Source organism: Balaenoptera acutorostrata, chromosome 12 (genome assembly GCF_949987535.1).
Source record: "Balaenoptera acutorostrata chromosome 12, mBalAcu1.1, whole genome shotgun sequence".
Lineage (NCBI taxonomy): Eukaryota > Metazoa > Chordata > Mammalia > Artiodactyla > Balaenopteridae > Balaenoptera > Balaenoptera acutorostrata.
In genome coordinates, this window is record NC_080075.1 from 54,381,043 (window position 1) to 54,408,196 (window position 27,154).

At 49.1% G+C, this 27,154-nt stretch overlaps 1 long non-coding RNA gene across 1 annotated transcript; it reads left to right on the top strand.

The window, feature by feature from the left end:
* Positions 1-16,320: 16,320 nt before the first annotated feature.
* On the top strand, positions 16,321-24,435 carry LOC130709401 (uncharacterized). The gene is made up of 3 exons (XR_009009937.1): positions 16,321-16,437; positions 20,284-20,375; positions 23,530-24,435. It is a non-coding gene; the product is annotated as an uncharacterized LOC130709401 (long non-coding RNA).
* The last annotated feature ends 2,719 nt before the right edge of the window (positions 24,436-27,154 follow it).

Below are 27,154 nucleotides of genomic sequence, written 5' to 3' on the forward strand. Positions count from 1 at the left end.
ATTGCTGTATGGCCAGGGCCTAGCCCAGTGTCTGGTGCAGAGCAGGTGCTCAATTAATATTGGATGAATGAATGTACACTGAATAAATGAATAAATGAGTGCATGTCGGTCCTCCTCCCACCTTTCCCTTTGATTCAGCTCCAAAGAGCTCCTGCCAGGGCCTGAGCTCTGAGCCCTGAGCCTTGCAGGCTGGCTTGGGGCAAGTGGGAGAATTCAGGAGCCAGAAGGGGCACAAGTCCCAGTTTGTTGGTCTTACCTGAAGTCCCTTCCAGTCCTAGACCTCTTCCCTGGGTCCTGGCTCTGGCCCCAGTTGCCTGCCATGAACCTCAGAGAGTCCTGGTTCATATCCTGAGACCTGCTTCTCACCAGCTCTGCTCAGCTCTTTGCCAAACAGGAAACAAGCCTTCCAGAGCTCCGCTTCTTATAGCTTACCGTATATTAGAATCACCTGGGAGCTGGTTCAAAGTACAGCTTCCTGGGGCCCTTGCTCAGATAATCTGATCCAATAGGTCCTGAGGCCCAGGAAACTGCCATTTTAACAAGTGCCCCAAATGTTGCAGGTGGTTCCTGGATGACACCGTGAGAAACTCACTGTAGAGTGTTGGGGCCTGGGTGATGCCCAGATCAAACTGGGCCAAGCTAAGCAACCTCAGAAACACGGCAACAGGTAGGCTGGGAATCCGGCTTTGCCCAAATGTCAGGGTCCTCTTGGTCATTAGAGGACACACCTGGGCCAGGCCCTGAGCCTGCTGACCTTAGGAGACCTCCCACATCATAGCAAACATTAAAAGGCACCCATACACTATTCTAAATATCTCTTTGCTCTAGAAAATTTGAAAGGACTTTTATACTTTTCAGCTTTTTAAAATAAATTATCCTTATTGTTCTTATTATCAGATATAAATACATTATATAATAATATAACTACTTATTTATTAGTCATTTATATGACAGTAGTGTTGAACTGTAGGTAACCATTGACATTTTCTGGGCATTTAATTAACATTTACTGATTTCAAATTAGAAACTTTTGTCTCTTAGAACCAATGCATTTTAAACTCAGGTTTCAAATATTTTCTAGGGGCCCTTAAAAAGCCAGCAGGCCTGGGACTTCTCTGGTGGCTCAGTGGCTAAGAATCCACCTGCCAATGCAGGGGACACGGGTTCGAGCCCTGGTCTGCAAAGATCCCACATGCCGTGGAGCAACTAAGCCCGTGCTCCGCAACAAGAGAAGCCACTGCAATGAGAAGCCCACGCACTGCAACGAAGAGTATCCCCCGCTCGCTGCAACTAGAGAAAGTCCGCGCGCAGCAACGAAGACCCAACGCAGCCAAAAAAAAAAAAAAGCCACCAGGCCCAGGGCATGGTGCCCATAAAGAGGCACCACGCCACCTAAGTCAGCTTTTCTGAAGCCATTCGGGGCTGGGTGGGAGGCCTGGGTTAACACAGGCGCGGGGAGCCTCCGTGTTGCCACACAAGCCCCGGGAGCCATCCTGACGCCGCTGGGGTGGTGAGCACAGTAGTGCTGGGCTCAGCGTGGCAGATGTCCATCTGCCACCTGGGCACTAAATATAGCGCATGCACAGAGCCCTCTCTGCCTGGGACCTGCAGAGTAGGCTTAATTGGCTGGAATTGCCACAGAGAGAAGCTCTGTTAAAAGGAGTTGAAAAAAGGCTTCGCCCCACAATTCTGGGATGTGGAGGTTCATAATTAGACAATGGATTTTTTCCTGCCAGTGACACAGTATTGCTGGATTTAGTCACTGATAAATCCTTCAGCTTGATGATCTCAGGTGTTGAGGTCAGGCCTGTGTAGGTGTCAGGGGCATACTTGCTTTCCGTGGTGACCCGACAAAGTAGGACGTTTCCTCCCGAGTGTTCTGATCCTTAGTGCTGTGGACCCAGTGAGTGTGTCCCCCTAAAATTCATGTGCTGAAGCCCTAATCCTCAGGCCTTCTCTGAAGGTGGGACCTCTAAGGAAGTGATTAAGGTTAAATGAGGAGAGGGACTTCCCTGGTGGTCCAGTGGTTAAGACTCTGCACTTCCACTGCAGGGGGTGTGGGTTCGAACCCTGGTCGGGGGGGAACTAAGATCCCGCATACCGAGCGCAGTGAGGCCAAAAAAAAAAAAAGGTTAAATGAGGACATAAGGGTGGGGCCTGATTCAGTAGGATTATTGTCCTCATCAGAAGAGACACCAGAGCGCTCCCTCTCTGCACTCACAGGAAGGCATCATGTAAGCACACCACGGCGAGATGGTGGCAGCCTACAAGCACAGAGAAGGGGCCTCAGAATGAAACCTACCTTGCTGGCACCTTGAACTTGGACTCCTCAGCCCCCAGAACCGTGAGAAATACATTTCTGTTGTTTGAGCCGCTCAGTCTGTGGTGTTCTGTTACGGCAGCCTGAGCTAACCAGCACCTCCCAGCCCAACCCCAGGCCCACCCAGCCAGAGCCTGTATTGTAGCAGGATGCCCAGGTGATTCAAAAACACAACTTAGACCAAGGTGTTGGTCCCCCCGGGGTTGGAAGTGATTTACTCCTGAGTATGAATGAGGGATCCTAGGTGGAAACTGCCCAATACCTTAGGGTGGGAAAAGAGAACACTTCAAAACTAAACGTAGCTGCTGGCCTGTCAGATTTGTCCAAGGCAGTCTTATACAACTCCATTCATGGGTGGTCTGATCTGGGGCTCTGAACTCAGCTAGCCTGGAGGTGCAATGGGGAAGTCTTTAAATAGCCTTCAACTGATCCAGGGACACAATTTTTCCCAAAGGAGGGGTAGTGGTGTTTAGAATGCATATCTTGTCTTGTTGAAGAAATGATAACAGATTTAGACTTTTTTGCCCTTTCACCTCCACATGCCCTGGGTGACTGTTGGCTTGGCGGGGATTTAATCTACGTACAGACTCTAATCAACTGCTAACGGCTGCCTGGAACGCTTTGTTGGAAAGGACTTTAAGGCCTCCTCTGGGATCCATGAAAAACAGAACCTTGATGAATTGGCAGTGTCTGCCAAGAACATGGGGTGGGAGTGAATACCCAGTATGTGTTGATTCCACTCTAATACAAACGGCCCTTACAACCAATGCATAAAATAATTAACCAAGTGATTAGATCTGGTTCTGCTTGTGCTTTTATCATTTATTTGTCATATATTGTCATTTATTTGTATAAATAAGATTTCCTAACTTTACTCATAAAGAAAAAATGAGAATAATTAGAAAAAAAGTTGGACAAGGAGAGGAAGTGGGGGGGAATTAGTCCTACTAGATAAGTACCATAATTCATTGATTCTGCTCTCTGTCTGTTGTTGTTTTTACAATTTAACATCCCTGAAATTGAGGTGTGTCATTGAGGTACAGTCAGGAGGTAATTGTCATCACCTGTCCATACACAAAAACACTGGCCAAGATTGTCAGCGACTTGGAAGGAAATCCTGGAGACAATAGTTGGGTATTCTTTTAAGAAATGCTGCATCATCAAAGTGGGACACTTGAAGGCACAGAGGACAATATTGGTTGGAAAAACAAGGACATCAATGGTCAGAATCAAAATATGAATGTGAAGACCTTTTAGAACTACTTTAGTCAATTTATTTTGCTCATACAAATTTTCTTTCTTATATATGTCCAAGTGTGATATATGATAAACTTCTGTGTCCACATAAGTCTAAAAGTGCTCTTTCCATAAGTATACATTAAAGTTTTAAGTGGTAAGAAAGCATTGTGTTATGGTTTGACAGCAGTACGTAAAATAGTGGTGCACTTTACAATCAATGGCATCTTGGATTGAATGAAAAATAGGTATTATAAAGCAAGAATAAATAAAATGTGCTACTAGAGCATAACAGATTCATTCATTCATTCTTTTAGTCAACAAGTATCTATGGAGTACTTAGTATATGCCCCTTCTAGATGCAAAAGAGTGTCAGAAAAGAAAATAATAAGTTTCTGCCCTCGTGGGGGCTTTCATGTTGGCAAGAGTAGATAGACAATAAATGGATGGACAAACAAGTATATAATATTTCAAGGTTGGTAAGTACAGGGTAAGAGGATAGAAAGTCAGGGTACAGGGTAGGATTTCTATTTTATATAAAGATGTCAGGGAAGACCTTCCAAGAAGCTGGCATTTGAGTACAGACGTGGAGGAGGTGAAGGAGAGAGCCTCAGGTGTAGCTGGAGAAAGAGCATTGTAAGTAGAGGAAACAGCATGTGGTAAGGCCCTGAGGCAGGAGTCCTCTTGGTTTTAGTCAAGGAACAGAAGGGGGACCAGTGTGGCTGGAGTTCAGTAAGCGGGTGGGTGCATGGAAGAGAATAAAGTTCTGAGAGGTAGCTGGGGGCCAGATTAGGTGGATCTTGGAGACTTCTGTGGGACTTTGGGAGCCACTGGAAAGTTCTGAGCAGAGGAGAACAGGATATGACTACATTTTAAAAGGATCATTCTGGCTGCTGAAGGGAGAATAGTCTTGGAGAGCAGAGTGGAATCAGGGCTGTCACAGAAAGATTGGTGAGGAAGCCATTGCCATAACTCAGGTGAGGGATGATGGGCAGTGATAGAGGTGGTGGGAGCTGATTGGATTCTGAAGCTGACAGGTCTTGATAGAGTGGATGTAGAGAAGAGCGAAGTCAAGACTTGAAGATTTTTGACTTGAGTTATAGAAAAAATGGAGCTGCTGTTTCTTGAGTGGGAAACGTTGTGGGAGAAGCAGGTTCTGGGAAAGATAAGGAGCTTGAATTCAGAAATGTTAAGTTTGAAATTCAGATGAAGCCTCCAAGTGGAGACTGAGGGGACAGCTGGCTACATGGGTCTGGAGTTCAGAGGAGAGATCTGGGCCAGAGAAATAACGCCATATACCATCAACGCACAGCTGATACTTAAAGCTGTGAAGCCAGATGAGATCTGTTTGGCAGAGAGAAGGGAAAATGTACTAGGATAGCACAGGATGGGTGCCATGAAACAGAGGAGGGGAGAGAAGGAAGAGCCAGAAAAGCAGAGAAGGAGGGGCCAGAGACACAGGTGAGAAACAAGAGAGGGCTCTCTCCAGCTGTGTCTCCAGAGAGTGCTTGCAGCAGACCCATGGGCCAGAACAGAAACCCCACACATAGACACCAGTACTTGGAGAAATTCAGTGTACAGTAAAGACAGCATTTCAAACCAGTGGGGGAAAAGGAATTATTCAATAAATGAAGTTGGGGGAAAAAATGAAGTTGGATCAGGATAAGTTTCAAATGTGTCTAATATTGAAATGTACAAATAAATAAAAGTTAAAAACATACTAGAAGAAACCACAGGGAAAAGATTTTTGAATAATCCTTTGTTGGTGTAAGACAAAACCAGAAAAGCTCTAAAACAAAGACTCATAAATGTGCCTACATAATAATAAAAACTATACGAAAACCATCTTTAAAAAGTCAAGTGACAAGTTGGAAAAAATATTTACTACTCATTCAGGGCAATTTCCATCATTGTAGAGGTCCTAAATAAAAATTAATAACAATAACAATAATAAAAGAACAATAACCAATAAAAACATGCGTAAAGATTGTGCACCAACCACCCAAGGAAAGGACAATACATCTGGCTTCTGAGTCTCTCTGAAAGATGTTCAGACTCACTCACAATAAGAGAAATGCAAATTAAAACTACATAAGAGGGACTTCCCTGGTGGCGCAGTGGTTAAGAATCTGCCTGCCGATGCTGGGGACACGGGTTAGAGCCCTGGTCTGGGAAGATCCCACATGCCATGGAGCAACTAAGCCTGTGCGCCACAACTACTGAGCCTGCGCTGTAGAGCTCACGAGCCACAACTACTGAGCCCACGTGCCACAACTACTGAAGCCTGCGTGCCTAGAGCCCGTGCTCCACAACAAGAGAAGCCACCCCAATGAGAAGCCCGCGCACCGCAATGAAGAGTAGCCCCTGTTCGCTGCAACTAGAGAAAGCCCGTTCGCAGCAATGAGGACCCAACATAGCCAAAAATAAATAAATAAATTTATTAAAAAAACAAACTATATAAGAGAACAGTCTTCATCAAATGAATTATTAAAAAAAAAAAAACAAAGTTTGATAAAACACTGATTTAGGGACACCATTCCCTGTGGTGGGAGTGTCTATAATTGGTAAGGCCAACGTGGAGTGGGATACGGGTGATATTAGTTACAATTAGGAATGCATAGGCTCTTTTTTAAAAAATATTTACTTTATTTTATTTTATTATTTATTTTCTTTCTTTCTTTCTTTTGGCTGCGTAGGGTCTTAGTTGTGGCACGTGGGATCTTTGTTGTGGCATGCGGGATCTTTCACGGTGGTACTCTTCGTTGTGGCGTGCAGACTTCTCTCTAGTTGTGGCGCACTGGCTCTCGAGTGCACGGGCTCAGTAGTTGTGGCGCGGGCTTAGTTGTCCTGTGGTAATGTGGGATCTTAGTTCCCCAACCAGGGATCGAAACTGTGTCCCCTGCATTGGAAGGCGGATTCTTAACCACTGGACCACCAGGGAAGTCCCTGTTTTGTTTTGTTTTAATTTTTTCCTTTTTCTTTTCTTTTTTTTATTTTTTGGCTGCACCATGCAGCATGTGGGATCATAGTTCCCTGACCGGAGACTGAACCCGCAACCCCTGCATTGGGAGCACAGAGTCTTAATAAACTGGACCGCCAAGGAAGTTCCTGGACATTGTTTTGAGAAGTAGATTATCCTACCTTGTTTGTGAGGAAAACTGAGGCTTACCAGAAACTTGACCAAGCATCACTGACCCCTCTTAGGGTCCCCAACTGCCTCCCACTGATTTCCTTTTCTGGCCATGCACCCCATTCTCAGGGGGCCCCAGCAGCCTTGTCTGTACCATGTGACTGTCCTCTGGCCTTAGCTGATTGATTGACCAGGAATGTGATACTGAAACCAAACTGGGTCAAACAGAATCTTGAGAGACATGAGACTTGAAATTAAAGAATGAGAGACACAAAGATAAGGAATCACTGAGGTCGAGACAGGTTAGTAGCTGCACTCTGGAGAAAGGCCACTGACTTCTACAGTTGAGTTGTGGTTGTCAGCCCTGCCGTGTGATCCTTCCAACAAATTCCCCTTTTGGCTTAAGCTAGCCACAATCCGTTTCTATTGCTGCAACCAAAAGAGCCTTAATTATTAAGCAAGAATCAGAGGTGGGATTTGAATTTTAGACTCCAAAGTCCTGCTCTTTTCTACTATATGACACCATGACTCCTGGGAACCATTTAGTCACACTAACAAATATACATATCCACCACTCTCTATTCTACAAAGGCTTTTAGTGGGATCATTCCAGGCCCAAATTACTCTGGCCATTCCCCTGGAAAGACCACGTGGAGAGGGCAAACCCCTGGGATGATACAGAGAGGCCCAGCCATCCCAGTGTGCCCGCTGAGATGTTCCTGCCAAGGTGCCAGACATGTGAATGAAACCGTGTTGAATGTTTCAGCCCCAGCTGCCGTGTGACCGTGGCCACTTTAAAAAAAACAAAAAAACAAAAAAACAGTCTTTTCCCACTTAGCCTTATTCTGAATTAACATATGTGAACAACCTAGAGTGTGTCATCTGTATTTTTCTCCACTTACACGTAATCATATACCAGCATGTATAAATGCATCTATATGTATATATGCGGACACATTGGCACATAAATGTGTTATGACTTTACCAAAAAAAAAAAAAAAACGAGATTGCATCATGCGAAAAAAAAAAGAGAGAGAGAGAGAGAGAGCCCCAAGCAAGACCAGCACAGGGGCCACCCCACTAAGCCTGAGACACCTCACCACACAGTGAGAAATAAGAAGATGGTTGTTTCAAGCTACTAGGTTTGAGGATGATTTGTTACGCAGCGATGGATAACTAAACTAGATGGCTTCTTTGGAAAGGTGGTGTGTAAGATGAGAACTAAAAGATTGAGGGGAGTGGAGCGGGGGACCCTGGAGGAAGGCCAGCCAAAGCAGAGGGATCAGGAAAGAGCCTGGTGCATTTGAGGAGCTATAAGAGGTCAGCGTGGCTCAAGTGCCTGGTGATGGAGAGGGTGGTACCAGATGAGGTGAGACGGGGAGGTGGGCCCTGATCACGCAGGGCCCTGCAGGTCTTAGAAGGAGCCTGGGCTTTATTCTAACTGCCTCGGACGTCACTGAAGTGTTTTAAGCTGGGGGACGACATGATCTGATGTGGAGTTTTCAGATGTCTCCCTGGGTGTTGTGTGGGAGGGTGGATTGATTAGAGGCAGGCGATGGGAAAGCAGGAAAGACCAGTTGGAATGCCTGTAGCAGTCCCTATGAGAGGCAGTGGAGGCCTGACTGAGGGTGGTAGAAATGAAGGTGGGAGAAGTAGGGGAGCTCAGTGCACATTTTGGAGGGAGAATAAACAGAACTCAGTGATGGATTGGATGTGGCGTATGAATGAGAAGGAAGTGCCAAAAATGACTCCCAGATCCCTGACTTGACAACTAGGCGGAGGCTCGTGCCATTTACCGAGATGGGGAAAACCGTGGGAGGACGAGATTTGGGTTAGGGGTGCCGATCAAGAGCTCGCTTTTGCACACTTTACGTTGGAAATGTCAGGGAGATATCGAGTGGAGATGTGTGTCAGCAGTTGAATATATAAGTTTACATTTTCGAAAAGTGATCTGGGCCAGGGATATACTTTTGGGAGTCATCAGCCTACAGATGACATTTAAAGCTCTAAGAAGAAGTGAGATTTCCTAGAGAGGGAGGGGGAGAGAGAGAAAAGCTCCAAGGGACAGGAAAACCCAGCAAAGAGCCTGACTGACAACTTAGGACTTCCCTTTGGAGTGCAAGAAGCAAGATCAAGATGTTTCTGCCTTGTAGCTGCTTGGATATTTGAAGACGGGGTGGTGTCCCCCGAGGACCCTCCTCTAGATGACATCCTCCAAGTTCCCTGTGTCTTTCCTGGGAAGGCATGCATGTAAGTCCATCACCAACTGTGCCATCCTCCTCTCAAAGTCCCTTTAACTGAGTGTAAATGTCCAGGTGAGACTGAGCAGCCCAGAGGGGAAAGAGACCAGCTGATCAACGTGAGAGACACTAAACAAAGAGCGACTAGGGGACAGCTGAGGACAGATGGGCCACTCAGGGTTGTTGCTGAGGGATTTTCCATTGATTTTCCCATCTGTGGGAAAGGGCTGGAGATTCAAAGAAAGCCCCATAAACAACGGAGTGAGCTCAGGCACTCTTACTGCCTGACAGCCTCAGTGGCAGAGAACTAGATTGTTTCCCTGGGCAAAAAATAAATAGTGGAAAACTTCTAACAAGACCATCAGCGGGCTGCTTGCCTGTTTGATAGCAAGACCTCAAGATGGATTGTTTGGGAAAAGCCAAAACCTATAAACACAGAGAAGAAAAGTTCTCCATCTTTTCCTCATTTACTCCACAAACTTTTTCATTGCTGAGATGCCAAAGCCCAAATAAATACACAAGCAGAGCAATTGTTCCAAGTCCTGGCTGGAATAGGAGGCCTGTATTCTCCACCAATGCTGTTCTGATTCACCATGTGAGTTTTCTGCTATGGTTACGACAATTTATAGATAAGGAACAATAAACATGTGTGTGCACACGTGTGTACACACATGCACACGTGCACACACACACACACCACACACACCCCCAGACTCCTGGATGTGGTGTTTGGAAACCTGTGCTCAGTATAACTTTGGCAAGAAAGTGTTCTTCATTCCTCACTTCCTTTCCTTTCTTCACAGCTACCCCATGTGGATGGAGTTTTTGCAGGGACAGAGACTTGGTCTAATAACACTGCAAAGATTCCCCAGGAGAGGCCATCAGCGTTATTGAGACCAGGGTTGATTTGTCTTTTAGACACTCCAATCTGAAGACGGAGGGAGACCAGAGAAAGACCAGACCATATGATGATCTTGGTGTTTTAAAGAAAGGCTTGGCCTTTCCTTGGGCTCAAGGGAGGGAGTATAAGGATAGTCTTTCTAGAGCGGCGCTTCTCATAGTGTGGTTACACCACCCAGCAGCAGTATCACCTGGAAACTTGTTAGCAATGCAAATTCTTGGGCACCACCCCAGACCTCCTGAATCAGAGCCTCTGGGGGCGGGGCCTGGCGATCGGTTTAACAAGCCCTGCAGGGATTCTGGAGCACGCTTATGCTAGAGCAACTGCTCTAGCGGTGTGACTTTTCTTACCAGTAATGAACTATATCTTCATGCTCTGTTAGGTGTTATGTGCATATAATTTTATGTTTGGGAAGCAAGGGGGAAACCTTATTTTTATAACACAAACTACAGGATATTTTGGAGGGACAAGAAGAGGGGACACAATGGCACATTAGAATCCCAGAGGTAGAGTTTTATGTTCACCAAAGTGGGGCAGGGCTAAGGTCATGAAACCCTGATTTAGAGAAAAGAAAGAAGGTCTCTCCAAGGCAGGCCCTGAAGACTCAGTTCCTGGGGGGTCCATGCAGTAGGGCCTGTGAGAGAAGGCCCAGAACTCCTTCCTGCCTCACAGGAAGGGCCTGGAACAGGATTTTCTTAGGGTCTGTTAGTTACCCAGCAGACCTTATGGGCGAGTAGTGTGCATGTGCATGTGCATACTCACCTGTGTGTGTGCACCTGTGTGTGTGCACCTGTGTGTGTGCATGGGGGATGGGCAGGGGGAGAAACAAGAGGGTGTGGGAAACATCGGTCATCCCACTACCACCAGCAGCTCCCAACATCCAGCTTTCAGCCCCAGGGGTGGTATGGTCTGCAATGTACCAGAGACCCCAGAATACAAAGGGGGTTGATTTCTAGTTTCCAGGGACTCCAAGGATGGTTCCTGAGCTACTTCCTCATTGGCAGTGGTTCCCAGATTCAGTACCCACGCCACCTCCCTGCAGAGATCCTGATTCCATTGGCTTGGTGCAGGGCCAAGAAATCTGCATTTTAAACAAGCCCCTCCCACCAAGTAATTCTAATACAGGAGTTTGGCAGTCTGTACCTAGGATATTAACAGACATTTTTATTTGGGGAGATGGTAACGCTTGGGGGAAGGGAGGGGTGACGCTGCAGAGCCAGGAAGGTAATATCCTCAGACATGGGAGTATCTGACGGGTTTCGTCATCCATTCAGTTACTAACTAGCAGTGAGACAGAAGGACAGCCTAGTGAGAACTGTCACTGCCAGACACAGAGTGGTATTCATTTGGGCAGTACGTGTCAGGTCGTTAGTTGATCCTGGGAATGCCTGGGGGTTGCCTAGCCAGCCTGTATCAGAGGCATGCTACCTGTTCTTTCTAGAAGGGAGGCCTCACAAGGCCAGGACAGCCAGATCTCTGGGTTGAGAAAGAAGCTTGGGGGAGTCAACAGTGGGAATGAAGCCTCTGAATGTCCACCAGAAGGTCAAAGAAGCATGTATGCAACATCGATGGAATGGACAGGTCCATGTAAAGGGGATTTGATCAATTTTGTCAAGCGTCTCTCCCAGACACCTGCAGGGCTCTCCAAGAGAGCCTTCTGTGATGACGGAAATGTTCCGTATCCGTGCTGTGCAATGAGGTGGCCACTAGCTACGTGTGGCTATGGAGAACTTGAAATGTGGCTAGTGCAACAGGAACTGATTTTTAAACTTTAATTTATGTAAATGTAGGTTTAAATACCTTCATATGACTGCCATATTGCATAGCGAGAATCTCCAACCAACCCTAGTGAAAATCTCAAATTATCATCTCAAGGCTGGGATGGAGGCAGCTCACCAAGGGGCCCCCCCTCAGTGAAATGGCGGCTTTTTCCTAACCCAGGGGAGATCTGGGTGTTTAGTACGCCAGGAGCTGTGGATGTGAAGCATCCTGTCTCCTTCCAGCTCTTCTCTGCTCTGAGAAGGAGGGCGGTCCCTGCTCTGAGATGTCTCCGTGTTATTTCACAGTAGCCACACCTGTTCCAGGGCTGTCAGCCTTGCCTGGCTCAAGGTCAAGGGGTCCATCTGCAGCTGGAATACGAGCTCTGCTCTGGAGCTGTGGAAGGAACGTGCAGGGGCAAACTGGGGGAAGGGATCTCGTGTCCCTTGCTGGGAGCAAGCCTCTCAATTGCTCCCTCACATGCTCTCCATTTCCCACTTAAAAGATAAAAAGGAAGTCCGGACATAAAATAAAATAAAACTCGTCTAGATGATGACATTTTTAAAAGGCAAGTACATAGACACTGTGAACATCCAGTTGTGAAAAAAAAGATGAACTTTCCGCTCGCCTAACAAGGCCGCCCTAGTGGTCCATCAGGATCCCTGGGAATAAAAATCCCTCACACGGGCAGAATACTGGCCTTCAGCTACTTCAGATTCAGCCCTTCTCTGCCGAGGTTGCCAAAAGACTCCCAACTTCAGCTCCCACCCAGGCTGCCCCCAGCAAGGCTAAAGCCTGTGACACTGGCCCTAAGCTCCAGACCCACCTGAGGCCAGGCATAGAGCAGGGGGTGGGCACAGACCTAAGTGAGGGTGAGGTTGTGACCTAGGAGGCCGCAGAACACAGAGTGGAGATAAAAAGGGGCACTAACTCTAGTACTCAGTACCAGGAAGATGGGGAAGGGCAGGAGGAGACTCTGATTCTGGCCTCTGGCTCCTTGAAAGTGGGTCCCGGAGGGAAGTGTCTGTCCTCAGCTGGAGCGGTCCTGGCCCTTCTTGCAGGACACGGTGTCTGGAAATCCCACCCAGCAACGAGTAGCTTTTCAGGTGCTATCTTTCCAGGGTGAGGGCCTGTACGTTCTTTTCAGAACATTAGAAGAGACCACCGCTCTGGCCAGAAGACCTCCGGTGTGGGCTAAGGGTCACACAGGGGAAGGGAGTGAGAGCAGACTGAAACCTTGGGGAAGGGCAGGCTGCTGTGAAGACAGTGACACAAGTCACTCCTCCCTCCCACCTTCACAGACCAGCCCCCACCGTCGCAAAGAGAGAACAGTCCCAAGGGGCCGCTCCAAAGGTACGAATGCTCCGGTTATGACGAGAACAATGGCTGGCTGGCTCTAGCTCTTCTAGTCAGAAGTAGAGCCTCTGATGGTTTAAGGATAAAGAGCGGCAGAAGAACTGTGAACAGGGGCCAGTCAGTCACGTAGCTTTGCAAAGGTTGCTGATGAGGGATGACAAAGATCTCAAGCCCAAGGCCACAGCAAGAGGGCAAGCCTGGCATTTGGAATCACCAGCGTCTGCTCCCCCCTCCTTCTCCTAGAGAGGCCGGGTGCTGGCAGGTCAGCGTCTCAGGGTGTGACTCATGTCTCCCTGCCTGGGATGCTGGCAGTCACCCTCAACCAACAGCCCGCCCTTGCAGGCCTGTTGGAGACAAGACTGCTCACCGCTTTTATTTATCCCCTGTTCCTCGACCACCTCTCCTCACCCCAACCCGTGACTAATGTGCTCCCACCGCCCCAGCAGGGCATGCTGGGAGGGCATCACCACCACTGCAATTATCTGGATCATTCAATTCCAAAAGAGTCTCCCCACTCTCCAGCATCAGTTTTGTTTTGAAACTGTGATTGTTTTGAACCCCAGTGATTCAGATGCGTGGTCTACACAGTGAGAATGAATCTTCAGTCACTAGTTTCCTCTGGTTGTGAAGGTTAGCTCCGACTGGCCAGGAATTCCTGCATGTTACCTATTTCACCATGGGGAGTAACTCAGAACCCCAGAATTGGTATAACGATTATTTTCAGCTGTAGACAGTTGAGATTCAACAGATGCAGAAAGAAGCCTTCTCAGAGCTTCCCCTATCTGACTAAAAGCAGAAATTTTGAGAAATCAGGACTGCCATAAATTCCCTCTTTGGGATGGGTCTGCTTCTAAGAGAGAGACCAAGAGCAAATATACCATAATTTAACAATCTATTAATTCTCTCTGGGGGAGTTCTGGCCCTGAAGAAGAGGTAAAGTCTACTCATGCCTGTATTGACAAACATTATCACAGATTCTCTTATCTCCCATTTATTCTCCTAAAAAGCCCATTTGTCTTTCCTAAAGAAACCCATTTGTTCTCCCCATAAGAGCCTTTTCTCTCCCTTCCATTCTTCTACTAAATTAGGTATATAAACCCCCAATTCTAACCACCCTTTTGAGTTACTCAACACTGAGCACTTCCACACATATGCATGATGCATGTAAATAAAACATTTTCTTCCTGTTAATGTCTGTTGTCATTTTAATTAACAGGCTCTGGAAACTGAACCTATAAGGGTAGAGGAAAAGTTTTTCCTTCACTACATCACCATCCTCTCCTACCTCAGAAACATGGTTATTTTACAGCTAATGGGATTTCAGAAATGAGTTCATCCAGTGATACACATAAGAAGCATCAACATCTTTTAAAACTCAAGACGGGTCCAGGCCGCAGAGATACCCACCAGGAAGACTAGTACTAGATGTAAATGCCCACTCACATGCCTCACTTCCTCTCCTGCACACAGAAGGGCCTAACTCCCTGGACAGACATTCAAGGCTCTCTGAGTCTGTCCAACACCCTCCAGACCTGCCACCTATGTCCCTGAGCTCTCCTTTCAGCTTTTTGGTCAGACTGTTACTCCAGCCTGACATGCCCTCACCACTCCTCATGTCTCCTCCTCTTGGAAGCATCTCCATTTCCCACCCTGGTTCCCAGACTAGTTTACAGTGAGCCCTTCCTCCACCAAACCTTCTCTGCCTGCGCCCAGGGCCAGTCGTGCCTGCCCGAGAGCTCGCACGGCACTGTGACGTTGACTTTGGGATTTAACAGGCTGTGGATTTGTCTATTTATTTTGGAATATCCAGGAGGGCAGGGGCTCTTGCCCACAGAGGGTGCTGAATAAATGTGAGGCTGTGAGTTGACACTGCACCAGCTTCTCCCCGTGGACCACCCTCAGGGGAAACACACTGCACCTTCGGATGTTTGCTTTGGGAACTTTCCCACCTGAGCTCCTTTACAGATTAAACTGACATTTTCCATTTGTGTAAACATTCACAACAAGACAGAAAGGCCAGCCTGCTCTCCAAACAGACCAGAGAGGAACAGGGACTGGGTAAGTGCTGGGGGTCAGGGGAGGGGACCGTCCTGCACCTGGGATGACCAAGAGTATGTAGGAAGCATATAAGAGGTAGTAAAAAAGGACTACTGATGTCAGCCAACAGCACAGGAAACATCAAAATTGTGATTTAAAAAAAACTCAGGGAGCCAATTCGGAGCCCAGCTTCTTCCTTCTGCCAGTTTCATCTGCAAGGACACAGCTGGCTGGAGACAGGTGGGGTTGCCAAGTGTGGACACCGGGAGGGCGGACACTGGCCTGCCGGCCCCTGCCATCTCCTGCACACTAGAAAGGGCACTGCCCGCCCAGCGAGGCTGCCCAGCTGGGAGGGCAGTCCTTGCCATCTGCCCACTCCCTAGGAGCACACGTACCTCCTTGCTGGTGGAGGGTTCAGCCCAGAGACCAGTCCTGCCGAGGTCTCTCTCACCAGGAGAGTAGGTGAGGTGGTGGCTGGGATCTGTAGCAGCTGCTGGCAACTCGGGGGTATGGGACAGGCAGCTCCCTGTAGGGACCTACAATCCAAAGTAAAGCAGCCATGACCAGGAGTTCAGGCAGCCCCAGGTGAACGATGGGGAGCAGCTGCATGTTCACAACTACCTGTCTTCCACTCTCCTCACTGCTACAGTCAGCACAACTTACCTCTCTTTAAAACCCTGCCCTTTGCCTCAGGGCAGGCCCCTTTCCTTCTCCCCTGCTCCATCTCCCCGCCTCCCCTGACATACTTGTTTCCCCCTCATCCCTTGCACTGAATTTCTTTCAGTCCCCTATACAATCATTTCTGGGGCTCAGTGACTTTGCCCTTATTATTCCCTCTATTAGCAGTACCCTTTCCCTGATGTCTGGCAAACTCCTATGCATGCCTCAAGACCCAGCTTAAATGTTACCTCTTTGGTGAAGCACTTCCCGACTCCACTATGCACTGTCTTGTCACTATTATGGTACTTATTGCATTGTTTGGTAACTGTTTACATCTGTCTTGTTCCCTCTCACATCTAAATAATAAGGTCCTTGAAGCTAGGGGTTATTTCTTTAAATCCACTATGTACCACAGTGTCTAGTACATAGAGGTTGTCAAGAAATACTTGTTGAATGAATGAATAAATGTAAATTCTGCTTTCATCCTTCTATTCCCTGCTTCATGACCTTCAACGGTGCCCTCTTATCTGGAGACTAAATTCCTAGCGATTGAACTCACACACTTTCCATACACATCATGAAGTAATTACTCCCATGTTTGGCATTGTACAGAAATACAAAAATGCAAAAGTGTCTCCACCCTGAGTTCCAAGGAGTAAGAAAAGAGCCCAGATGAAACAATGAGGAAGGCAGTGGATGCCACTGGGACATTCCAGATGAAGTGAGCATTGCATCCAGCAGGGATGGATCCAAGACGGTCTCCTGGGGCATCAGGACACATGCGAGTCAGCCTCAAAGGGTAGGTAGATTTTATTTTATTTTAAAAATATTTATTTATTTTTGTCACACCTGGTCTTAGTTGTGGCATGCAAACTTAGTTCTGGCATGCATGCAGGATCTAGTTCCCTGACCAGGGATCAAACCCGGGCCCCCTGCACTGGGAGCACGGAGTCTTACCCACTGGACCACCAGGGAAGTCCCGGGTAGGTAGAGTTTAACAGTTAGACATGGGCTGGGGGGCATGAGGGCCTGGGAAAAGGGCATTCCTTGTCCCACAGGCAAAAGTATTTAGGATACATTTGGGGGCTGTCTGGTTGAAGCAAAGGCCACGTGGAGGGAACAGGGCTTGTCCAGGGCATGGCTCTCATCAGCCCATCACGTGGGCTCCAGAAGGACTCATTCAGGGCTGGCTGCCCTCAGGGCTTCTGAGGAGGCACCCTGGGGGGCAGGTATTATCAGCACTCCAGCTGTCGCAGCCCCAGCAGGGGGCGAGGGAAAGGAGAAAGGTGGGAATGCTTTAGAGTTTCCTCACCTCTCCAACATTTCCTAAAGTCCATACCTAGTAGGAGCTTGGACCAAAGGGGCATCTCAATCCACCAGCCTCCAGCAAGGTAACCCACAGAACCTCTCCCACCCTCTCTCTCCTCAGTAGATGGGGACCTCTCAACCACAAGACACACAGATATTTCTTAGGCACTGTCTACTCGAAATGTAGCACGTGAAACACGGTGGGAAATAACCAAGGATAGAAGACACAGACCTCTAGTAATTAACCACATACAGGAGAAAGCACCCACAGAGCCAGGCCAAGCCAGGGAGCGGTGAGTATCAGGTGAAGACAGGAAGCAACCAATCTCAACTTTTCAGGGAGACCATATAAATTATTGTCCAGACCAGGCAAGCAAAAGGGGGAGCTATTAATAAATATGCTACAACATAGGCATGAGCAGGGACCATCCCAGGCCAACCATGATGGTGGTCGTCCTACCCATTTGATTCTTAGGATTCCAAAATTTCCATCTCCAGACCTGTCCTTGGTCCTGAGCTCAAGACCTATAGTCAGTTGCCTGCTGGGCAATTCCATCTGGATATCCCACAGGCTACTCAACCACAATGTACCCAAACGGAAGTCAGCAGTTCCCCTTCTCCCCTACCCCTTACCACTGGCTTTTCCCCCTTCTGCGCTCCCCACCTAGAGAAGCAGCACTGATCTCTACTCACATGTTCCAAACCAGACCGTGGAGTTGTCCTGGATTGCTCCCTGCCTCACCAAACCCAGGCAGTCACCTCAAGAGCTATTGGTTCTCCTTCTGCCTGTACCTCTCAAGTCCATGTTCCTCATGGCAGCAGAGAGATCTTTTCTTTCTTTCTTTCTTTTTTTTTTGGCCGCACTGCACAGCATGCGGGATCTTAATTTCCTGACCAGGGATCGAACCCGTGTGCCTGCAGTGGAAGCACAGGGTCTTAACCACTGGACCACCAGAGAAGTTCCCAGAGAGATCTTTAAAATACACAAAACCTCAGTGGTTCCCCTTACACTTTGATACTTTTGGGTGGTAGGTGAGACCTTTTGGGTCCCCCCCCCCCGCCAGTGCTCATGTGGTCAGCTTCACCTCCACCTGCCATCCCACTCCCTGTCGGTCAGCTCTGTAGAAGCTCCATGCTGCCGCCCTCCAAGCCTTTGTTCATGCTGCTCTCTGCCTGGGGGGCCCATTCTGCCTCTGGTTCTCCTCTGCCACCAGCTGGACTTCAGGTAGCACCAGCTGCACAAGCCACCTTGCTCATTAAGGACTGACCTTCCTGCTACTGCAGTCATTCATTCATTCACAGAAAACAGTGTCAGATGTTGGGGCATTAGAAATGCCTATAACAACATACAGAGATAAAGCAAATGTGGCGAAAATGCAATCAATCAATCCATCTAGGTGAAGGACTTGGGGTGCTGATTGTACCATTCTTGCAACTTTTCTGTGGGCTTTAAGTTTTTCAAAATAGAAAACTAGGTAAAAAAATGAATAGAATATGGGCCTGAAGAGAAATTCATTCAAACCTAAGTTTACTGTGACCTGATTTGAGAGGGACCAGTATCCACTGAAATTCAGGCACAAGGTTTGCTGTTAAAGTTCCACATATATCAGTAAATTTTTTGTGTTTACATTTAAACATATACATGTTTAACTGGGGTGGGGGGAGATTAGAAGAAAAAACAGATAAGTGGACAAAAGAAAAGAAAATTATCCATAATCTCAGCACCCAGAAATAACAATTATAACTATTTCAGAATATGCCTTCCTGGTAATTTTTGGGTGTAGATATATTTTTAGATACAAAATGGGTTATGCTACACACAGTTTTGTAACTCCTTCTTTTTACTCTGCAGTATATTACAAATGACTTTTCATATTGATAAATACATTGGCATTTTAATAGCTGCACTGCTTTCCATGGAATAGGTACCATATAATTTATGTAACCCCATGATCTTTCCCCTACACACATGAGCACGAGCCCCAGCTTCCTGATCCTGACACCTCCCATGACTCTAACCCAAAGAGGGGGTCAAAGTCAATGCTGGCCCTTTGTTTAGGGAGGTGATACGTTGCTATTTGGGCTTCAAAGGAAAAAATGAGTACTGACAGATTAGAATTAACTGGGAAAAGCTCCTCGTCTCAAATGCCACGAGCATTTTAATAAGTAGAGTTCAATCTTCCTGGCAGCTCTGCTCTGGGCGGCCGATAGAACTTCAGGCCACGCCTGGCAAGGGTGAAAGGAGCTAAAAATAGACCCAGAACTAAGCATCGAGACTTTTCTGGATTCATAGGCATAAAGGCTGCCCCAGAAGGACTTGCTGCACCAACATTTTCCAACTGCTGCGTGTCATGGTGCCTGAAATTCCTAAGGGTTATGGTTTTCTAAAAGGCTCCTGTTGGAAAGTAGGCAGCTGTTCTGTGAGGAGGGTGGAGTGAGTCCCCATCAGGACCCAGTGGAGAAAGTCAGGGCTTTGGAGTCAAACAGAGTGGGGCTCAAGTTCCAGTTTTGCCCATCACCAGCTGTGTGACCTTGGGTCAAGTCCTCAACCTCTCTGAGTCTCTGTGTCCTCATCTACAACAAGGGGATAAAAGGCCACATCTGCCTGTTGTGAAGGTAGAATGGGATGGTACCTGGAACAGAGTTTAGGAGGCAAACAAATGCAGCTTATTGTTATTACTGAAGACTTGAATTTTTTCTCAGATTGGCCAGGTGCCATTTTAGGAGAGCTGAGTTTTCTCAGAGTTGGTGGTGAGCGTGAGAGAAGCGCATTAGAGTTCCCACGCATGATACACGGCCCAGGAGACAGGGCTGCACACCCAGGGCCACTGGGCACCCTTCAAGCAGGCTGGATGCATGCTGGAATGGCACGGGGACCCCTCACTCTTTGCCACACCTACAGCACTCACAAATTTAACATTCAGGACATCGAGTATCCGCCAGTTGATTCTGAAGATTCGTGACCTGTGATAATTTCTGTTTGGCTGAGGCATTCATTTGGACCACATGGACTCAGGGAGCAAATGTGTCTGGTAGATTTCCCAGGAGTGGCCCCTAATGAGGCTTTGCAGCAGACATGACCCCAGACCCTGACCCCAGGCTTGACCTCTGCCGAGATCCCAGTGGGGCTTGTCACGCAGGACCCACTCACCCTGATTGTGATCGCACCACATCTAGGGCCTCTTGGAGTGGAGCAATGAGTGGGACAGACTTGGGGAGGATGACGGATGGATGGGTCATACTGGCACCATTGACTGGCAGGGCACAGACAATGTCACTGCTCTTTAAATGGGTGCTCTGGACTGAGGTGGCTTTCACCTCTGTCTTTGTTTCCTAGGGCTGCTGCAACAAAGCACCACAAACTGGGTGGCAGAAAACAACCAAGATGCACTGTCTCACAGCTGTGGAGGCCAGAAGTCTGAAACCAAGGTATGGACTGCGTCCTGCTCTCTCGGAAACCTGTCGGGGAGAATCCTTCCTTCCTCTTCTAGCTCCTGGGGTTTGCGGGCAGCCCTCGGCATTCCTTGGCTTGCAGATGCATCACTCCAGTCTCTGCCTCCATTGTCACATGAGGGTCTTCTGCCCGAGTGGCTCTGTCCTCTTCTTATAAGGACACAGGTCATATTGGATCAGGGGCCCACCCTACTCCAGTCTGACCTCATCTGAACTCATCACATCAGCAACAACCCTGTTTCCAAATAAGGTCATGTTCTGAGGTACTGGGAGTTAGGCCTTCAACATTTCATTTTGGGGGGACACAAGTGAACCCATAATAACCTGTAAACCCATCTTGAGATGAGCATTCTCTCTTCAGTGCCTGAGCCCAGCTCAGAGCAACGTCAAACATCCTGTCCGCAGCCAGGAGAAGAGTGCTCAGGACAGGCCCTGGTGAACTCTGGCCCGTGCCCTGCACCTGTGTCAGAGGCCCATCGGAGGCGGGGGATGGAAAACAGACCCATTGAGATGGGGTGGACGGAGGCGTCGCCTTCCCTTCTCAGTGACCGTCATGACTCAAGTCCTCCTTGTGTCCTGTAGTGCACCCAGGGTGCCAGGGGGCCCCAAAGTCCCGGGCTCTGCCTTCTGGACACTTATCAGCCCCTGTAAAACAGGGAGTGAAGAAACAGAACAGAGAGAAGTGTCCCCCCGTCCCCTCCTGCTGGCTCAGATCATTACAGCCCAGGCAGGATATGTGGCCAGAGGAATGGCTTGAAGGGGTCTAAGACCCCACTTCCTGCCCCTGGGACACCCAGCTACCCCTGGGGGCCTGCCAGGGCAAGAGGCAGGCAGGGACTTCCTGATCCAGTCGCTCAGATAAATTTGAAAGGGGAAAGTGATGACAAAGCTCTTTGCACATTTCTTAATACATTTTAAAATCCTTAACAAAACAAACCTCAGGGCCTGAATAAATTGGCTCCCAGACGCTGGCCAAGGAACAGGCTGCTTGGAAAGAGTGGGGAGTTGGAGAGGGGATGGGTCAGTGAAAAGGGTGAACAAACAGCCTGTCCCCGCACCCAGCGCCAGGCAGCTTCCTAATGAGGTGCCTCTGTGGGCAGTCTGGGAACCCAGAGCTCCCAGATCCCCCAGGCAGGCAGCGGGGGGCCTCCCTCCTCACCGCTCTGGTCCCCTTCTCCAGAAGCAGCACCGGGACAAAGGCTATCGGCAAATCCCCCCTGACGCCCCCTGAGAGGGAGCAGGACAACGGCTCAAGCCTGGCCTCCCACCTCACCTGCCCAGGAAGAGGCCGGCCTTGAACTCCCCCCAGGGAGGTGGGTCATCTCAGAGGCCACAGGGCAGCCGCTGGCACAGCCTGTTAGGAGCAGAGCTGGAGGAGGCCCTTGCCAAACCTCTCCAGGCTACAGTCTACCCTGTGGCGAATGACACCGGAGGGGTCAGGTCGGAATCTCCCTCCTGGTGGCAACGACCTCTCAAGGCTTTTTTCTCTCACTGATCTTCCCAACTCAGCAATGTCTTCTCTAACAGGCTTGGGGTGAGGGTGAGTCTTCTTTCTCTGAGGGCACCGTCCTCTGTGACTGACCCCAGCAGCGGTCAGACTGGTCTGGCTTTGTGTCTCCCGCTTCAGCCCCTGGTCTGCCCACTGGACACCAAGTGGGGATGCTTGATATGGACCCTGCAGCTCGGGGAGAAGGCAGGGCTGAAGATAGAAATGCCAGAGTTTGGAGGGTAGGATTTACAGACCAAGAAGTTCCTATCTAAGGTTTGGCCTCAGATAGGAACAGGGACGGGTCTTCCGTTGTGACAGGAGGGAGGGGCAGGTGGGCAATGGGGGGGACTGGGAAGAGGTCAGTGAAGGAGTTTCCCCCTAATGGTTTGTTTTCTCCATGAAGGATGAGGTGGAGAGGGAACATGGGTGTGCGGGCAGGCAGGACAGGGCTCCCCTAGGAAGCCGTGTGACGATGGCTTGCTGGTGTCCAGTGCACACGTGAGGTTTGGCGTCATAAAGAGAAAGAGGCCACGCAGCCCAGATACAAGCTCTTCTACAGCAGCTCTCAGCTTCTCCAGCACAGCGGGGAGGAGCTGGGGTTTAACAGAGGGGGAGGGAGGCAAGGAAGTTGAGGGTAATTGCAACAAAGGCTTGATAAGATGGACCAGGGACTCTAAGCTGGGTAAGGGAGGGTGTGGAGAATGGCAGGGTCAGCATGATGCCACCCTGGGCTCCAGGCCTATTGACAAGACTTCTTGGGACCACTGAGGACAGCGTGCCCCATCCAGGTGCAATAAACCAGTTCCTGGGGCTTCCCTGGTGGTGCAGTGGTTGAGAATCTGCCTGCCAATGCAGGGGATACGGGTTCAAGCCCTGGTCTGGGAAGATCCCACATGCCGCGGAGCAACTAGGCCCGTGAGCCACAACTACTGAGCCTGCGCATCTGGAGCCCGTGCTCCGCAACAAGAGAGGCCGCGATGGTGAGAGGCCCGCGCACCGCGATGAAGAGTGGTCCCCACTTGCCACAACTGGAGAAGGCCCTCGTACAGAGGCGAAGACCCAACACAGCCAAAAATAAATAAATTAATTAATTTAAATAAATAAATAAATAAATAAACCAGTTCCTCATCTGAGCACAGTCAAGCCCGTCCTCCGTGTTCCCCATCCTGGGATGAGGAGGGGACAGGTGAAAGCAGGCAATCACGTGTGTCATGATCAAAAGGAAGGTATTTTACAAGTTATCTGTGGCTAATAATGACAAAGTGAAGCTTGGGAATGATTTTCTTTTTATTGAGCCTATTGAAGGTTATCTCTATCAGGTCACTTTATCTCACTTACACCGGGCTAAACTTTTTCAGAGAAATGCCTAGAGTTACACCAGCACTGTAGATAGTGGGCAAAATCAACAGTGTAGCTTTTTATGCTGACCCGTGGTGAGCAGCATCTCAAGCAGCCACAGGGGCTTTCCTCCTTCTGAATGGCAATGCTTTATGGATCTCTGTGCCCAGTAAACGGCTCACGTTTGCTATTCCAGCTGCAGACCTTTGAGGCACATGGAGTTGGGGCCACGCAAATTCATATTCAGAGGTTGCCATGGAGACCCCTGGACGTCCACCATCATCTCTTTTCCTCTTCTTCCAGAGTAGGAGCTACAGCCTGGAGCGGCTGGCCAGCTCACGCTGCTTGCCAGCCTCCCTGCAGGAGTGCACAGCCACGTGACTGAGTTTGAGAAACTTGTGTGCGTGATGTGTGCCACGTCCCTGCCAGTGTCATTGGCAAACTGGGCCTCCTCTACATTCTCTTTCCAATTTCCACAAACTGGAGCACAGAGGAACCTGCAGCCTGGCTTCAGCCAAGGGCAAAGCCGAAGGGATGGCAAAGAAATGAGATGAAGAGAACCTGGGCCTCTGAGCACGGCCAAGCCACCCACCAGCCAGGAAAGCTCTCTTCAGACTGTGTCTTAGGTCAGCTCACTTGGAACAGACGGTCCCGGAGGCGTACTAGGCTACACCACTCAGGAACGGCAGCAGCCAGGTGCAAGAGCAGAAGTTGAATTGCAGTGAAGTTGGACGAGGGTCCTCAGCTGGTCCAGCGGGGAGCTCTGGATCTAGGATGGCCCTTCAGAGTTGTCCCAGATGGAGACAAAGGGGTGGGACCTTCGTTCTCCATATCTACCAGTCTTTTGGGGATGCAGGCTGCCTGCGCAAGGGCCATAACTTGGGTGAGGCAGCTCCTTTCGCCAAGGGCAATTCTCAGAGATGGACTCAGCTATGAGCCCTCAACAACTCCCCACCCCAGCCCCCCAGCACTGGGGAGGTGGTACCTCAGTCTTAAAGGCGGGATCTGGGTGCTGCCCTACAATATCCACTGCAGATTGTCACTAAGGGAGAAACTTCTATGTTCTTTAAGCCATGGCTTTATTGTTGGGTCTCTATTACAGCAGTCTCTCCTCACCCCCATCTAATAAAGCTCTCTGCTTGTTTACAAGTGCACATCCTGCCCTCAGCCAGAGAGGAACTCCCTGAGACACACACTAGGTCAGTGGTTTGCAAGGTGTGGTTCCCAGACCAGCATCACCCAGAAATTGTTTTAGCTGCAGATGTCATGTTTCATTCCAGACCTACTGAGTCAGGAACTCTGGGGATGGGGCCCAGCCATCTGTGTTTCAACAAGCTCCCTAATGCACATTGCAGATTTGAGAACCACTGCTCTAGGATTTCTTCCTTTAGACTCAGAGCACTAACCACCATGTAGAGCACACGGTGGCCTGGAATAGTCATTCCTTGAAGTCCTGGGGCTGTGCATTAAGGTGTCTGGGTCCCCACCCTTCCCCTCTGAGCTGGGGAAGGAGTGGGGGGCAGAGAGATCCTCACAGCTTTGCGGCCAGACTGATCTGGTTTCCAGTCCCAGCTGTGTCGGCTACTGGCTGACTGACCTTAGACAAATGGCTTGCTGGGCTTCAATTTCCTCATCTATACAATGGGGATAAGACCCATCCTGCCTAATTATTGTGAGACCAACAAGAGAGAACAACCTTAGCGTCTAACAGTGCCTGGGTTCTGGCACTCACTCCATAACTGTTAGCTCCGGGCCTTCAGTATCCTCCAGGGCCCACCTGCTTTGTTCCAATAAAGATTTCCAAGAGTAGGTCTAGAGCTCATTCACAGGGGAAGGTAAATTACCAGTGACTAAGGTACTGTGACCCTCCCAGGGGAATTTGCATTTTAGCTGCAGTCCAAGGATCAAATTACAACTTTTTTTTTTTTTTTTTTTAATAATGGGTGGTGAGGAGGCGAGGCTTTCTTCCCAGCTCCTGAAATCACACTCCCTCGGGGCTCTCCTGGTATCCCTGGACTCATCCCTGATATGTCTGAACTCCTGGTATCCCTCCCCCAAAGGCCTTTGACCTTGAGGAGGCTCCATTCTAATAAAAGTGCCTGTTTTTACAGACAGCTGAGCAAAACAGCTGGGCTTCAAGTGGTGACGCTTGGAGTTGTCAAAGGAGCCCCAAGCGTCCCATTTGGATCAGAGTGCAGATCCTCTCCAGACCTGCTTCTTTCATTTGAAAGTTGAAAATCATCCCCAAGACATCTCATGGCCCAGATCTCAGGGTTCTCCAAGGTCAGCCTGACCCAAAGACAGAGAAAGTAAGGAATTTCAGGGACACCAGGGAGATCTCCTGCCCCTAAAAACCCTCTCCAACCTGCTAGTCAGGAGCTGATAGCCCTTAACCCGGGGCCAAAACCGCCCACTCTGCAGTAGGAGAGCAGACACCTGAAGAAGGGCCAAGCAGCTGCCATTTGTATCAAAGATGAAGTGACTGACAGCAAGCCTCTCCTGAGAGCTCGTCATGGTAGGTGGAAGCTCTGGGCAGCTGAAGAGGGAGTGTGGTCAGCTCAAACCAGCCACAGATTCCAGTTCACTGATCACACTCAACTCAGCATGAGGCTGGCATTTCATCCCAACTCTTGCTTTTCCCTGAGGTCTTCATTAATTCTGCAAGCTAACTTTCTGCATTCTGTGTCAGTGGCCAGTTACAGGAGGAATCCATTCCTGTCACTGTATCCACCATCCGTCCCCCTCCACAGCCCTGCTCTGAGAGGCTGCATGTTTGAGAGGTTCAAAGGTTGCATCGGGGGAGTCAGGCCTTGCAATGTCTGTCTCCAGGGCAACCCAGTGGTCAGGAGGGATCACTCAACTCTATTGTGTCTTCCAGGTCCTGCAGAGATCTTGTGCCACGTCCCGAAACAGGGAACCTTGTGCTGAGTCAGTACCAGTTATGAACGTTGATATTAGGACAGAGAGTTCTGGAACTCCCCAAGCTCTTTCCCACACATCTCATCTGTCCCCCACCTCACCCCTGTGAGGAAGGGAAGGCAGGCTTAGGCAGGAAGCAGGCTCAGAGAGGCTAAGGGATTTGCCCCAGGTACACAGCTAGTGAAGGGTGAGTTGGGGCTAGTTTCTAAGTCCCCAATCTCCAAATCTGGGGCATTTCCCATTGCTGAAGGAAAAGTCCCAGCAGCAAAGCCTAGAGCAGGTCTGCTCATTCCCATGCCATCCACCAAAGAGGAAGAGGAAAGAGGGAGGTCTGGGCAGAACACCACCCTGGAATCCATGGGAAGAGCCTGCTGTATTTATTTCCCCAGAGCTGGTAATTATCCTTCTCCTTCAGTGCTGCCCAGACATGTGTTTTGAGATCTTATAATGGCTTTCTCTTCTGGTTGGGGATAGCACCTTACTTTTCCAAGGAGACAGAGGCCTGGGATTAGATGAGTGAAGACACTTTGTGTATTAAAACTTTCCTCCATTAAAGACTCCAAGATGGATCAGGATGAGAGAGTCTTGATTTAGAAGAGCAAAGTAGACAGAATCTAGCCTCGGAGGTCACAGCCACAGGCCTGGGGCCTTAGAGAGCTGGAAACTCATGGTCTCTAGAGATACGACTGAATGTTTACATGAGGTCATGTGCGTGCCACCGCCCTGCTACAGTCCTTCTGGAAGGGAGTGCGGGCATGGCTCGCCTGGTGGACTGCCCAGCGCAAGTGCAGCCGATCCCTAAATGTTCCTGCCAAAATTGGTGTCTCTTCAGACCAGTCTAGTCAGTTGCCTTGAGGCAACGGAGGTAGCTTGGCAGGCTCTTCTCCCCGCAATGTCAGAACTGGAGCCAGGCTGACTGCTTCAGAGACTGCTTTACGGAGCAAACGATGTCTGCTCTGTCTGGAAATGGGATCTCACATGCCCCATGCTTCCCTGGGACCCCTGGGAC